At 35.1% G+C, this 16,502-nt stretch overlaps 1 long non-coding RNA gene and 2 pseudogenes across 2 annotated transcripts; 2 read left to right on the top strand and 1 right to left on the bottom strand.

Moving 5' to 3' along the window:
• Positions 1-6,868: 6,868 nt before the first annotated feature.
• On the bottom strand, positions 6,869-9,556 carry LOC126791449 (uncharacterized). Of its 2 annotated transcripts, XR_007671821.1 has the most exons (5): positions 9,208-9,556; positions 8,565-8,744; positions 7,710-7,783; positions 7,276-7,396; positions 6,869-7,070 (listed from the first exon to the last, which is right to left on the bottom strand). It is a non-coding gene; the product is annotated as an uncharacterized LOC126791449 (long non-coding RNA). The 2 variants fall into 2 exon arrangements; XR_007671820.1 differs by having other exon boundaries at positions 8,565-9,556.
• Positions 9,557-10,135: 579 nt separating this feature from the next.
• On the top strand, positions 10,136-12,342 carry LOC126791483 (cytochrome P450 CYP749A22-like; annotated as a pseudogene).
• Positions 12,343-14,124: 1,782 nt separating this feature from the next.
• On the top strand, positions 14,125-16,477 carry LOC126792439 (cytochrome P450 CYP749A22-like; annotated as a pseudogene).
• The last annotated feature ends 25 nt before the right edge of the window (positions 16,478-16,502 follow it).

Raw genomic sequence — 16,502 nt, 5'->3', positions numbered from 1 at the left:
GGTGGAAAAGGGTAATCGTCCAAACACTCATTTTAATTCAGAAGAATGGGAGAATATAATGAGTGGTTTTTATAATGAGACCGGAAAAAAATATACTAAAAAACAACTGAAAAACAAATGGGATTCTCTCAAAACTGATTGGAAGTTATGGAGAGATTTGCTCAATAATTATACCGGTCTTGGTTGGGATAACCGGTTAGGAACCATTGTTGCAGAAGACGATTGGTGGGCAAAAATAATTGAGGTTTGTATATTTACTTCTACATTTTTATTTACAAGCCATTCAATAGAGAGTGCAGATTTACATTATGTATTTTTTCCTTCACAGGATAAGAATGCTTGTGCAAAGTTTAGGAAAAAGGAAGTTTCACCTGAATTCGAAGCTAAGTTGGATAGGATGTACTTGGATATTTCAGCAACTGGACAACATGTATATGTACCCTCTTCTGGACTACCTCTACCTAGAAGTCCAATACAAGGAATCAATAAAGATTTCCTTGAGTCAAGTGATGATTCTGATGAGGTTCAGCCGGAAGCTGATGGTCCTTCTAATAGAAAAGGAAAAAGGAAATCAAGTACTGTTGTGAAAGGTAAAGGATCGGCCTCAAAAACCGGTAGGGTCGGAGGTGCTGCTCTTCTAGCAAAGAAGATTGATCGAATGTGTGAGGCCATTAAGAGTAGGAGTACAGCATCTTCTATGATCAGTAAGAGTGCAAAATGTCCGAACAGTAGCATTAAAGAAGTGATGAAGGTAGTCACTTCTTTGCCCGGAGCTGAGCCAGGATCTAAGTTGTGGTTCTTTGCCACTCGGTTATTTCTTAATCAAGAGAAGAGGGAGATGTTTTGCACTATGGAAGATCATACGATCAAGTTGGAGTGGTTAAAGTTTGAGATGAGTGAAACATAAGACATAGGCTCAGATTGAGATTTTATTCATGTGTGTGTGTGGACATTATTTGGTTATTTTCATGCATTGTTGGTTAATTTATATTATGTTGGATAAGGTTCTACATTGTAGTTTTTTACTAAAGGTTGGATATTGTGTATGCATTGCTTGAATTACATTATGGATATTTTACTCTTTTAAGTATTCTACTACTGTAGATTTACAAATTTAAATTATATTGGCAGGTTTGGACTTAATATATATATATGAACAATTCTGGAGTAGATGACGTGGAGGAGGAGATATACTTCCGATTCACGCAACTTAATGCCTTGCTCATTCAACACTATTATGAGAATTATGTGCATAAAACTCCTTGCATGACATCATCTCAAACAGGTAATAAGTGGATATTAGAAGTATTAGGAGGTCATGATGCAAGGTGTTACAATGCTTTTAGAATGGAGAAGGATGTATTTTATCGTTTATGTAGTGATTTGGAGGTCAAATATAGGATGTTGGGTTCAAATAGAACAAGTCACGTGGAAGTAGTGGGATTGCTAGTATATATGCTAGGACAAGGGTGCGGTAATAGGTCCGCACAAGAACGATTCCAACATTCTGGGGAAACCATTTCTAGATATTTTGGAGAAGCGTTAGATATGTTGGTTGCCTTTGGTGATGAAATCATCAAGCCGTTAGATCCTGAATTTAATGGGGTTGCACCTGAGATAGAAAGGGACAAAAGATATATGCCGCATTTTAAGGTACTTAGTTTGTTACTTACTTAGAATATTACAAGTTACTTTAATTATTTTATCTATTAACAAATAATTTCATCAATTTAAGGATTGCATTGGTGCTATTGATGGAGTGCACATTCCAGCTTTTATATCTACTGAAGAGTCAGTACCATTTTATAATAGAAAAGGAGTACCAACCCAAAATGTTATGGCGGCCTGTAATTTTGATATGCAATTTATATTTGTATGTGCCGGTTGGGAAGGATCTGCTCACGATACAAGGGTGTTCCAATCAGTTATGCAAAATCCTGATATAAATTTTCCAATGCCTCCACCAGGTATAATTAATTAAATTTTTTACTTTGGTCAAAAATATATATTATTTTCTAATTAAATTTTGTTACATATAATATTTTGTTATTTTAACAGGAAAATATTATGTGGTAGATTCGGGGTACCCACAAATGAATGGATTTCTGGGACCTTATAGAGGACCAAAACAACATTTTCAACAATACCGCAGGCAAGAACCAAGAAATGCGAAAGAGGTATTTAATCAAGCACACTCTTCTCTTAGAGGCGTCATAGAACGCACATTTGGAGTTTGGAAAAAGAAATGGAAGGTTTTAAGAAATATGCAAGGTTATTCATTTCCAAAGCAAGTGAAGATTGTGATTGCAACTATGACACTTCATAATTATATTCGGAGATATGGAAATCGTGATAGACATTTTATCCGTATTGGAGAAAGATCCGATGACATGGCACATGACATAGAGATGAACGATGATGCCGAAGAAGAACATCATGCTCATGGTGGTGTACAAGAAATTGAAAGGATAAAAAATAGCATCACCCAAAGCTTAATGAGTGCCCGTAATGCTGATTAATGTCTAATGGTGTTAATTTATCATTTTGTAGTCATTTGATGTCAATGAAACTTAATGGTTATTTGTAAAACATAATTTTAAATTATAATTTTCACCATAATAATTAGTAATTAATTATATCTAGGAATAATTTCATATAAGCATGATAAAGATTCAATTAGCCATAAAATTAAAATTAATAAGTATTACCATTCAATTAAAGTTAAAATTTCATTCATGTCTAAATTGGTCATTTACAAACAAAAAGCACAAGCTGACATTCAGTTTACCAAACACTTTGTCAATCTATTTCCACCAACAACACTTAAAAAAAGTCAGTTTACCAAACACTCAGCCACTTTGCTTTTCAGCAGCTTATTTTTTTTTTTAAAGCAGAAGCCAGCTTTTCTGTAAAGTCCAGCTGCACCAAACATACCCATATTTGGCTTTGATTTTGTGTATCTCATGATTATACTTAGCTTTGGTTTCGTACATTATGGGGTACACAAAGCCAAAAGCCAAAACTGAGGCCAAGATTCTGTTCTTGGAGTTTGTTCTTATGGTTCTCGGCTTATGGTATTTTCCTTGTTCTTGCTTTGGATGATTGTTGTTTTGCTTCTGTTGTCATGTAACAAAAATTTGTATTCGGGTACTTAAAGATGTCTATCTAGTATAGAATTGGCACAAAGTTAAATCACAAATGAAAAGTTGTTCATTATGTATTGATGATTTTGATGCTTAAGTTGTAAGTACATTGTCTGACTATCCTTTTTGTAAGTGGTTGTTTCAGAAAGTGAAACTCTTCCTTTTGCTACAGTAAGGTAGTTCTTGTGTTCATATAACATGGTCTTACTTGCTGTTGTAATAGAATGATAGATTAGTTAAGGATTTACTTTTCTTTGTAGCCTGCATTTAATATAGTTCATTATCCGCTTTAGAACATCACCTAGAACACTAACAACTCTGATGGATCAACTATGTAAAGTTGCCAGATACCATTGTCACGGTTATATGTAGCAGTTTGTTTGGTATCCTTCCCAGTTTGTATAAAATCGAAAAAAAATCTAAATGATCATTTACTTATATATGGATTGTGTTTGTTGAATGGTTTTACTTGGATATCAGGCTTCTTTTGTTGTTGATACCAAGCAGCATTGTTGTTGAAGCTTTTGAGAAGACTTTGATTACATACTCCTTCCAGCCGATGTCACTGGTATGCTCTATAAAGTTGAGAGTTATGGGAATGGATGACAAGGACATGAAGCATATCTGTAGAGCAGAAAAGACAAACCATCTGTCCAGGAGAGTGAGATTGGTGTTGCCGCAACATATGCAGTATCCTCCCCCGAGCTTGATCAAGAAATAGCTGGAATCGCCGGCGTGGAAATTAGTGACATCCTGATTCCACCTTGGAGTATTTCGGTGGTTTCTTACGAAGATGCAATAGTGTACCACCGTGGAACATTGGGGGTTGTCCTCCGATGGGTTTGCCTTCGGGCCTCACATAGGAAATGTTTGGGAATTAGAAAAAAAAAAACTAAGGCTAACTTTTGAATTTTATACACTTTTGCTTTATTTCTGTCCTAGTTGATCCTGATTCGACATTAGAAGTATATTGATTTTTCCCCAATAACCGAATTTTCGGGAAATTTCCAAACGAATAATTTCTTCCTGCCAATAACCCCGCCAGGAAATTAAAAACATAAATCCAGTCTCACTTAGATTACGTTCTTTATAAGTACTATCATATTATTTTGTAGAAATTCGTAATGTTTCGTAACATTTCGTAGCATTTTGTATAATTTTGTAATATTTCGTAGTGTTTTGTAATATTTCGTAATTTTGTAGTGTTTCATAAGATTATGCAAAAATTGTTGTATTTCATAAACTAAGACTAACTTTGAAATTTTATACACTTGCTCACTTAGATACTAATCTTTATCGGTAACATCATATTATTTTGTAGAAATTCGTAGTATTTCTTACTGTTTCATAACATTTCGTAGAATTTCGTAATATTTTATAGTTTTTCGTAACATTTCGTAGTATTTTGTAGTGTTTTCGTAAGATTACTAAAAAATTGAGGTATTTTGTAAACTAAGATTAAATTTAGACTTTTATACACTTTCTCACTTAGATAAGGTTATTTATGTGTCATATCATATTATTTTGTAGAATTTCAAAATATTTTGTAGTGTCTTTCAAGGTTCCGTAGTGTTTCATAATGTTAAATGCGTCTATCTATTAGAAAACTGCATTAACCGGTGTAATCCTAAATCGGGTTTCGAGATCAAACCGCACTAGGTGATTCTCCATAATTATGTGCTCTGGGAGACGTAAATGAGGTTCAACCTTCTTGTCCCGGAGATGGGTCTACCCATGGGGCATATAACTGGTATTTTTGGTTCTTACGATGATCAAACGACAAAACAATGTCTAAATTGAACATTTTTTTTGCAGGATCTCTAAATTTATGTACGGAAAATATCCTACGGTCTGATTGATGTTTAAAAGTTGTCTTCATATAGCCAGTTCAGAATGTGACATCTTGATATATAACATGATATAAATGTTATGACACATTAGTGAACAATTCGATGATGGACAAACTAAGTTTATGGTATTGTCAATCTAACCGTTAGATGTGATCAATACATATACTAAGACACCGTGTAAAAATTTGGTCAAATTTGAACAATTTTTTACCATCTAATCTTCTATCAACTTAAATAAATGTGTTTATCTGTTAGAAAACTGCATTGACCGGTGCAGTCTTAACTAGGGGTCTAGCATTAGACCACACAAGTTGATTCTCCATAATTACATGGTCCAATAGATGTAAACGAGGTGCAACATTCGTTCCCGGAGATGGGTCTATTCATAGGGTGTATAAATTGTCGTTTAACTTCTTATGATGATCAGATGGCCAAACGAGATCCAATTTGAATGAAATTTTTACAATATGTCTAAATATATATACGCAAAACACTGTACAGTCTGATTAATGTTCAGAAGTTGCCTTCATATAGTTGGTTCATAATGTGAGACCTTGATATATAACATGATTTAAATGTTATACACTTTATAAAATCTAATTTTGGACTCTTATACACTTTCTCACTTAGATTAGGTTCTTTATGCGTATCACCATTTTATTTTGTAGAAATTCGTAATATTTCTAAGTGTTTCGTAACATTTCGTAGAATTGTGTAATAATTTGTAGTGTTTCGTAACATTTCATAGCATTGTGTAGTGTTTTGTAAAGTTACTAAAAAATTAAGGTATTTTGCAAAATAAGACTAACTTTTCTTTCGGGAGTATTTATATATAAGATATGATAGTGTATCTCATACTGCTATCTAAATGACCATCTTAAATTTTTAATCTATTACTTATAGCTCATATAAAGCTATATAATTCCCCTTTCATATATGTGTTTAAATGTTTCAGAATTAAATATAAATTTATAACTTTTTCGTAATATTATGTAAAGTTTTGTGACGCTACACGACATTTGTACTATCTTGTAAACAAAAATCCACGAAATTTAACGAAAAGCAACAGACGACACTTATCTATTGCGTGATGTACATTCAGACGACTTTCATTTGTCGTCTAATGTGTAATCCAACGACATATATATGTTTATATAATTTATCACTTAGATTAGGTTCTTTATGGATACTATCATACTATTTGTAGAAATTCGTAATATTTCGTTGTGTTTCGTAACATTTTGTAGCATTTTATAGAATTTCATAATATTTCGCAGTGTTTTGTAACATTTCATAATATTTCGTAGTGTTTCATAAGATAATGCAAAAAATGTTGTATTTTATAAACTAAGACTAACTTTAAAATTTTGTACACTTTCTCGCTTAGATTAGGTTCTTTAAGGATACTATCATATTATTTTGTAGAAATTCGTAATATTTCATAGTGTTTCGCAAAATTTAGTAACATTTTATAGAAATTCGTAATGTTTTGTAGCATTTTGTTTTACATCTTCCAAACCAACTAATTTTTTTTCACCGAATGTGTGCGATCAAATTGAGTTTTAATATGTGAAAATGCCTCTTTTTTACCATAGGTTCAAATGGTCAAACGATGTCTCAATCCGACTAAATTTTTACGAGGTCCCTAATTGTATACACTGATGACATCAACTGATGTCGAGCACCGAAATGTCCAGTGATGTATCATAATATTTATATTAGGTTTAAAATAAACTTGTTGCAATGAGTTATATTTTTTTACCAAAATTTGTAGGCTTTTGTAACGTTATGCGACATTTGTAGCATTTTGTAAACAAAAATCCACAAAATAGAACGAATCACTACAAAACATTTTGAAATTTTAGTTGTAGGGACGGCACATATTGAGTTTCATAAAATGACCACATTACAGAATATTCTTGAGTTAGGTAGTAGACGGAGAAATTTAGGGTTCATAGAAGTTGAAGCAGAAGAATAGGGATATCTCTCTTGGTGCTTAGGTAAATTTCACCTCCAAGATATTGTCATCTCCGAACCATTTATGTAGGAGAGTTCTTGAGTTGCTTAAAAAAGGACCCTGAGTTTATCAAAAAAGATAATTAAATTAATTATTGTTACCAGCTCCTAAGATCCTCCACTTCTATTACATCTTTTAACTTCGTACTGAAAAATATATATATATATATAAATAAGTAAAGACAGCGAGGACACAATTGAATCATGGTTAGCTACAATGCAAAATAAACGAGAGGAAAGAAGAGAGAAATAAAATTTAGTCATACCTTCCATCATAACTTGGTATCAGAAACTAATTTCTGAATTCAAGCTCTCCCAAAGCTTCTAAGAGTTCTTGTCCATGGTCTGCGGGATGGTATAGAACTGGGGAGTGGGTGACAGTCTCACCTATATCAACATGCAGTCAGACGGAGATAAGTCAGATAACTGGTGTAAGGTAACATAAACAACCATGGATCAAAAGCCTGACCTTGAAAGCTCTCAATACTAACAAATTAGATGAGATGTATGTGTATATCATCATGTTTTGAAGGAATTTGAATATAGAATCTGGAAATAAATGATGCAATTTTAACTTCCAAAGAGGTTAGATTCTGAATCCTAATTTTCTGGAAATACATGAACAGAAAAATTACATCTAATATGGAATAAGCCCCCGATTAATGTAGAATGGAAAAGTATTATACTTATAACAAACTACCTGTACCATTGTGAACTTCTTCCCTGAGGACTCAAGAATATACCAGACTTGGTACGAACCTTACTCTTGATCCCCTGAAAAAAGGATACACAGTATAATCAATTATGCACTTCACTGAAAAGGAGAAAGCAATAGCTTTCGAGTCACCGTGACTATCACAGAAATCCATGGATAAAAACAAGAGCTACTGACCATGAGGGTAACAGGAACAAGAATTTATAAAAGAATGATAGAACTACTGCGACATGAATAAACGAGGTTGTGCTTTAACTTTTCTGAAATGTAATGCTGGTCAACTGGCAATTATTGTGATTCTTTATTATCTGGAATAACAAAGGAAACGAATGAACATAGAAGTATACACCTAATGCACTGACCATACAGAACAAGCACATACCAAAACTAAGACAACAACATCCACATGAAAAAAATTGAGCTCTAGCGCTTGGTATAGGTAGCCTTAACACCCTTTGATCACCTAGTCTTACATCCTCAAGACAGTTGGTGAACATCAAGATGCAAATCGACAGCTAACAATTGATATAATTTATAAGCATATGTACAAACGGCTTACCAGATACTTTCAAAGAAATGTATTTCATACACAGACAACATGTTCACTCTCTTATGTTCAAGAATTCCAACACATCAACCCACTTAATTATGGCTAAAAACCAACACTCCACAAATTTTGCTCAGTCACCAACAAGAAGCTTGATTTAATCTCAAATGAGCTATAACTTTACTTATGATAAAAAAAATAAACAATGAAGAACTGTAATGATTCTCAAACTCCACATTTTTACAGACAGAGATAATTAGGAAATGAAACCAAATGGGCAAAGAAATAGAGACCTCATTGGAATTGGGGCCTTTAAGCTGGGGCGTGAATGTTCGGATACCAGGTTCTCTTCTCCACTACAGAGTAGTCCTCAACCTCATGTAATGTGGTTTTCTGGGGGTATTGTGGGAATTTGTCCCGACAAGCTGGGTCGGTGCTGATGCCTCCGCAGCTGCTCCTCCCAGCCTTAGAATCTATGCAAAAAGTATTTAAGCAGAAATAAGACAGCAGACATATATTCAAATCCTAACCTCAGCAAATTTGCTTCACAAACGACTATACATATGACAACAATTCTGGAACTAATTGAACTTCATTAGTGTAACTCATTACAGTAACAGAAATAAGTGACAGTAGTTATATTCTTTTATGTGAAACAACACAGCAAAAATAAGTGATAAGGAGACTAAATTTAGTTAGACATTACCCGTGGTATATTCTGAAAAGGTTACAAACGATGTTTAAGTTGTTAACAGTGTACGCCAAAATTATACATCTAGAAATTTGAAATACTCAACATGTGGCATAGCTTTTCTAATAAGATTCATCGTACCAATTGTAAAAACTACAACTCTAGGAATTAGATTCTATAAAAATGAAAGGAGCTGCATGTTTGAAAAATTTCCAGAAAACAGGTATCGATAGAGAAAAATTCACCAAAGATTGATCTTTCCACATTTTTCAGTGAAAATCTCCAGAAAGCTACAATCTCTCAAAATTTCAAGTCATTTGGAGTTCAAATGAATGATTGAACACAGAACCAAAGTCACAGAAATTGCCGAATCTGCAGAATTGCTGAAACACATAACAAGGTTTGAAATACCGTAAGTTTCTCAAATCAACTCCGTTTTGCATAAGACCAAAACTAAAACGATCCTTGAAGAGTCTATTTAGAGCTGTTAAAAAATGAGAAAGAAACAAGAAGGCTAGGTTTTTCGTTAAACATGGAATAGCCCACTGGTTCAGTTTAGTTATGTCATTGAGACATTATGTCGAACACTGTATGTGCGTTCTGTGAACCCAACCCAACCCAACCCAACCCAACTGAAATCAGTTCTACCTACCTAGTGGAGTCATCAAATCTATCTAACAATCAAAATTGCATCCCAACAATAACACAAACAACAGAAACTGAGCTAAATGGAGAAGTAAATAGAGAGGATTTCACTGGTTCGAAGGTATAGATGTGAATTAGTGAATTAGATGAAGTTTATAAGAGATTCAAAACATAATAGAGCTTGCGGCTGAGACGAGAAAGTATAGATGTGGAAGTTGGAATCTTTTGAATTTTGACAATCGAAAGAAATTGAAGTTGCTCGATGATGGAGAGGGGTGGGTTGCAGATCCTCTGCATTGTACTAACAGATTAAGCTAACAGTTTCGATTTTTGTTTGACTTTCTTTATGAAGCACAACCGTAGATGACATCGAATGGCTGAGATATTGCCACATCACGATGACGCTTGTAAGGACAAAACTGGTGTCGCGGGTTAAACAATGAAACCCAAGAAAGCATCACAACTTATATAATGTTCAGGGATACTTGCAGTTCAGTAGTTTCAGCAAATCGAAGAGAAGGAAGAACAATGAGTTCTTCAGGAAGCCTAGTGATCATTTCAATTTTAATCTGTGTTCTGTTTTGTAGCGCTGATCTCTAAGATGATTCACAAACTATGGTTGACTCCGAATCGCATACAGAAGTTGATGGCTGCACAGGGAATCAGAGGCCCCCCTTACAGACTTATTCATGGAAACACAAAAGAAATCTCCAAAATGTGCAAGGAAGCCATGAGCAAACCCTTGAGTTTATCACACAACAATTTCCCTTATGTTCAGCCTCATGTTCACTCATGGAGCAGTGCATATGGTATTTAAACCTCTATATGAACTCTGTTTTTTAAATTTTGTTATTTTTGATGGGTTTAAATTTTGTTATCAAGATAAAATATTCATCTTTGCCAACAGGAAAGAATTATCTACAATGGTATGGTTCGCGGCCGCAGTTGGTTATTCGAGAACCTGAGTTATGCAAAATGATACTGAACAACAAAGATGGAGCTTATCCCAAGTTACCGCCTGAAAACTTTGTGAAGAAGCTATTAGGATATGGCCTTGCAACAACAGTTGAAGCAGAAAAGTGGTCAAAACTGAGAAAGATTTCCAACCATGCCTTCCATGGAGAGAGCTTAAAAGTAAGTTCTTCTTATCAGTTACCTGTACGTCTTGCAAATACTACTGTGGTTGTTATTTGTGCCACTTCACGATCGATAATAACATGATGGTATTGTACTACTAGACTATGATTCCAGATATGATAGCTAGTGCAGAAATAATGCTTAGAAGGTGGGAAAGGCATGAAGGAAAAGAGATTGAGGTAGTTGAAGAGTTTAGGTTATTCACTTCAGAAGTGATTTCCAGGACAGCATTTGGCAGCAGCTACATAGAAGGACAGCAAATTTTTGAAATGTTTATGAAGTTGGCCTTGTTATTATTCAAAAATTCGCTCAAAATCAAGGTTCCTGGTGTCAGGTAACCTTCCTTTTACTATTTATTCAGTTGTGAGTTGCAGAAATAGCTAGTTTTTTTTCCATGTTCACTTGAGTTGCAAAAGCAGAACATAAGAAGAACCAGTGAATGACAGTTAATTATGCTATGCAATAGATCAGTGATTTTTACGTAACAGATAAACATTTACCACAAGCTGCTGGATGGTTACCCTTGTTCTTATGGTTAGTGTTCTATTTAATACTGCAGCAAATTGTTTAACACCAGTGATGAAATTGAATCTGAGAAACTCGAGAAAGTAATACGTGACTCCATAATAGAGCTTGTTAAAAAAAGAGAACAAAAGGCAAATAGTGGAGAAGAAGAAAGCTACGGGAGTGATTTTCTCGGATCACTTTTAAGGGCTCATCACGATGCCAATCAGAACATGAGGATTTCAGTGGATGATGTAGTTGATGATTGCAAGACTTTTTACTTTACTGGACAAGAAACCACCAACACATTGCTTGCTTGGACTGTTTTTCTTCTAGCACTTCATACAGAATGGCAAGAGGAAGCAAGAAAGGAGGTCCTGCACTTGTTTGGAAAACAGAATCCAAATCAGGATGGCATTCCCAAACTGAAAACCGTAAGAAAGTTTAGAACTACTAATTGCCTGTGTAAGTGGTAAAAAATATTTCATCTAAGATTAAATCATAATTTGTTCTCTATCTTGTGCAACGCAGATGAGTATGATCCTCAATGAGTCTCTAAGATTATATCCTGCTGTTGTTGCCATTAAACGCGGAACTGAAAGGGAAGTCACACTAGGAAACCTCATTGTTCCTGCTAATGTTGAATTGCTGGTCCCAGTTCTAGCACTTCACCATGAACCTCAACTTTGGGGACCAGATGTGCATCTCTTCAAGCCAGAGAGATTCTCAGGAGGGGTTGCTAAAGCTACTGACAATAATGTAGGTACATTCGTGCCGTTTGGACTGGGACCTCGAAGTTGTGTAGGCTTGAACTTTGCAACCACTGAAGCTAAGATTGCCTTGTCGATGATTCTGCAACGCTACTCCTTCACTCTTTCCCCAACTTATATCCACTCCCCCTATTTGTTTGTCACAGTTCGGCCACAACATGGACTTCAAGTGTTGCTACAACCATTGTGAATAGCAAAGCTCAGAATTTAAAAGCCCTCCTCCTTGATTTGTGTTTCGAAGCTTTCAATGTTAAATGTGTAACAATCTATGGTATTTCCCAAACCTTCACAGTTTTCATTTGGATTGTGAAACATTGTCTGATATTCTCGCTTAAACTAATGCTATTGTTCATGACATGAAGTTCATGTATATGTTATTCACAGCAATCTGAAGTCTGAACAATTGTGCTAGCAATTAGGGTCAACTTGGTCATATAGTTATATATCCAGATTGAAATTGTTCAAATATAGCAACAATCATTGCGAACAAAACATATATATGAAACTTTTCTCGAAGACTTCATAAGGAGAATGAAACAGAAGGGTTCTGAGATGCTTGACTTATAGAATTTCCCTTTAATTTGTATAACTAGCTCTGTTTCAGTTCCTCAAAACCATATATTAGAAATAGAGAGGGTCGAACAAGTACCTCAGGAGGAAGAACAGCTGGTGACGGCGGTGTCCGGCCGAGTTGCAATCCGCCGGAGAGAGATGCGAGACCGGAGTTTTCTTCCTAATTTTTTTTCCTGGCTTTTTTTGAAGTTGGGCCCGTTCAGCCCGCTAGGCCCGGTGTACCTAAGTTCCGCCTAGCCCGATTAGGCGCAATCTGCCTTAATTTTGGAATAAAAAGAAAATGGAAATTGATCACTTCAACCCTCCGATAGTATTAGCTGCAACCTGCAACAGGTCATGCCTGGAAATCTGGAATTTCAGGTAAAACTGAGGTTTGTCGTTAAAACTAATCTGCAACCATATATTCCATATATGATGTACACCTGTTTTCTAGAATTTTATTTTAATTCTGAGGTTTTATCGTTGAAAATCATCTGTCATTACATGTATGCTTCAGCACCAGCAGTACAATATATTACCTCTCACAATCACGACTTTCTTCTCAGTATGTTAGTTAAGGTGTTAAGGGTCACTATTAGACAATGAGTTTTATATAGAGATGATGTCAGGAATATTATATAACCTCCCCAAATCACTACTTTCTTGAGTTCTTTGATTTCATAATTGTCTACCTATTTTTCTCATCTAAGTTGGAATGTATTCATTTAGAGTTTCAAAAAGTAATGGAGTAAAACGTCAAATAGGGTCCATTGCATATGACATCTTTGCTTCTTTAGAGTGTAGCTAGTATTAACAAATAGAAGCCAACACGCTTGTTAGGACAAAAATGTCTAAACAAATGAAGAGCATGAAAGCATCACAACTTATATTTGTCCTTTAGGATACTTTAACTTTGATCTGGTTTTTTAAGCCTTTCAATCTCCTCAAGGCCTAAATCACATCATTATCAATTTTGGAGTTATAGACTTATAGTTCAGTGCGTAGGTTCAGCGAATCAAATGAGAAAATAGTGCAATGAGTTCTTCGAGAGGCCCACTGCCGGCCTGGGGCAAGAGACTAGGAACCAGTATAGGGCCCTAAAATTTTTAGGGGTCTCAACAAATTTTTTTTTGTATGCCTGCATTTTTTTAATATAAGAATATTTTTTTTTCTAATATTCATTGATTATATCTTTTTTATTTTAGTTTTTTTCTTTTATCAATTTAAGGCATAAATTTTTTTCTCACTTTAAGGTTTTTTTTTCAATCAAAGACATATAATGTAAGATTCTTGAAGTTATTTATTTTTATTTTCTAGATATATTTTTTGGTATTTTTCATTCTCTATTTTAGTTAAAATAATGTAATGGAATCGTAATTAGTTGAAAATATAAGACTTTATGGCTATTGATATGTATAGAATAATGAATTTGCTTCGTTTTTGTTTATAGAGATTTTAGTATTGTTTATGTTTCAACTTTCAACAATTAGGTTTATTTTTGTTTTTCAAACATTTATTTTGAGACCTCAATTTTTGTTTTCGCTTTGAGCCTCCATGCACAGAGGTCTAGTGGTCATCATTTAAAGTTTTCTGTGTCTATTCTGTTTTGTAGCTCTGATCTTCAAAATCTTTTCACAAAGTGTGGAGGACACCGAATCACACGCAGAAATTGATGGCTTCACAGCCCCCCCCCCCCCCCCCCCCACCCCACAACATGCGCAAGGAAGCCACGAGCAGACCCATCTCACAACATATTTGCTTATGTTCAGCCGCATGTTCATTCATGGAGCAGTGTAGATGGTATTAAAGCTGTTTATGATCTTTGGTTTTTGAAAATATATAGTTACAAGATAAAATATTGTCATCTTTGTCAACCGGGAAAAATTATCTCCAATGGCTCGGTTCACAAGCTCAGTTGGCCATTCTAGAACCTGAGCCGTGCAAACAGATACTAAACAACAAAGAGGGGAGCTCATCAGAAAATACCGCCTGAAAACTGTGAAGAAGCTGTTAGGATGTGGCCTTGTAACAACAGTTGAAGCAGAAAAGTGGTCAAAATTGAGAAAGATATCCAACCATGCCTTCCATGGAGAGAGCTTAAAAGTACGTAGGTTCTTCTTATCAGTTACTGGTTGTTTTTTACAAGTACTACTGTGGTTGATTTGTGTGCCAGTTAGTTAGACTAAAGCTTAAAATACAGATAGTAGCATGATGGTGTGTTCTTGACTAGACTATGATTCCAGATAGAATAACTAGTGCTGAGATGATGCTCAAAAGGTGGGAAAGCCATAAAGGGAAAGAGATTGAGGTGGTTGAAGAATTAAGGTTATTCACTTCAGAAGTGATTTCCAGGACAGCATTTGGAAACAGCTACTTACAAGGACAGCACATTTTTGAGATGTTGAAGAAGTTGACCTTGTTATCATTCAGAAATTCGCTCCGAATCAAAGTTCCTGTTATCAGGTAACCTACATCTAATAAATTTTGAATTGAAAATCACAGAAATAGCCATTGTTTCCTCGTTTAACCGACTTGAAGTGTGGCAGAAGCCTAGCATGAATCAAACATTCTTTAGTTATTGAACCTCTAGCTTTTCAATCATCAATGAACTAATGGCAGTTTTATACTTCATTCTTGACCAATATCAGTGGATTGGTAACTCTCTTTATATGATTGAATTTAGTTTTGTACTTGTTGAATCAATTATTGATTGTTCAATGTGTGAGATCCTGATATCTCATTATTCTGTACTTTGATCTACTATTGAATTGACGGGAGGATCGTTCTTATTCTGCTGCTGTAGATGAGGTACGGTAATTAATATGCCTCAAATTGTTGAATAATTGATCTAATACTGCATTAGTGCATTTCATGGAAGAACAGTCATAAACTCTATTTGATGTAATTATGGTTGATCCATAACCAACTGACAAATTAGATCTTCCATGTAGAGAATAATCTTCTTTATTTCTCTTTCATTGTCTTCCATCTTATTTGTAGCAGATAAATACTCACAACAAGGTTCTGAGATGATTGACCTTGTTCTTATGTTCATTGTTTTATTCAATATTGCAGCAAGTTCTTTAAAACCAGGGATGAAACTGAATCTAACGAACTCGAGAAAGGAATACGTGACTCGATAATAGAGCTTGTTAAGAAAAGAGAACAGAAGGCAACTAGTGGAGAAGAAGAAAGCTTTGGCAGTGACTTTCTTGGATCACTTTTAAAAGCTCATCATGATGCTGATCAGAACCAGAGGATTTTGGTGGATGATTTAGTTGATGATTGCGAGACATTTTACTTAGCTGGACAAGACACCACTGCTACATTGCTTGCTTGGACTATTTTTCTCCTAGCAGTTAATACAGATTGGCAAGAAGAAGCAATAAAGGAGGTCCTACAGTTTTTTGGAAAACAGAATCCTAGTCCGGATGGCATTTCCAAACTTAAAACTGTAAGAAAGTCCAGAAGATAGGGTTGCTTGCTTCTGTAACTTCTGAAAATTAACATCTACGTTTAAATTGTGATATGCAGATGAGTATGATCCTCAATGAGTCTCTAAGGTTATATCCACCTGCTGTTGACTGCGGAAGGGAAGTTAGACTGGGAAAGCTTCTTGTTCCTGCTAATGTTCAACTGCTAGTCTCAGTTCTAGCACTTCATGATGAACCTCAATTTTGGGGACCGGATGTGCATCTTTTCAAGCCAGAGAGATTCTCAGGTGGCGTTGCTAAAGCAACTAACAATAATGTAGGTGCGTTCATGCCATTTGGACTGGAACCTCGAACTTGTGTAGGCTTGAACTTAATTTGCAACCACTGAAGCTAAGATTACCTTGTCCATGATTCTACAACGCTACTCCTTCACTCTTTCGCCCGCTTATATCCACTCCCCCTATCAGACATAGATTTAATCTTTCACTTAATATTGCA

Source organism: Argentina anserina, chromosome 4, assembly GCF_933775445.1.
Source record: "Argentina anserina chromosome 4, drPotAnse1.1, whole genome shotgun sequence".
In the NCBI taxonomy this organism is placed as follows: domain Eukaryota; kingdom Viridiplantae; phylum Streptophyta; class Magnoliopsida; order Rosales; family Rosaceae; genus Argentina; species Argentina anserina.
The sequence above is the reverse complement of the archived record's forward strand: the minus strand, read 5'-3'. Positions and strand labels throughout refer to the sequence as shown.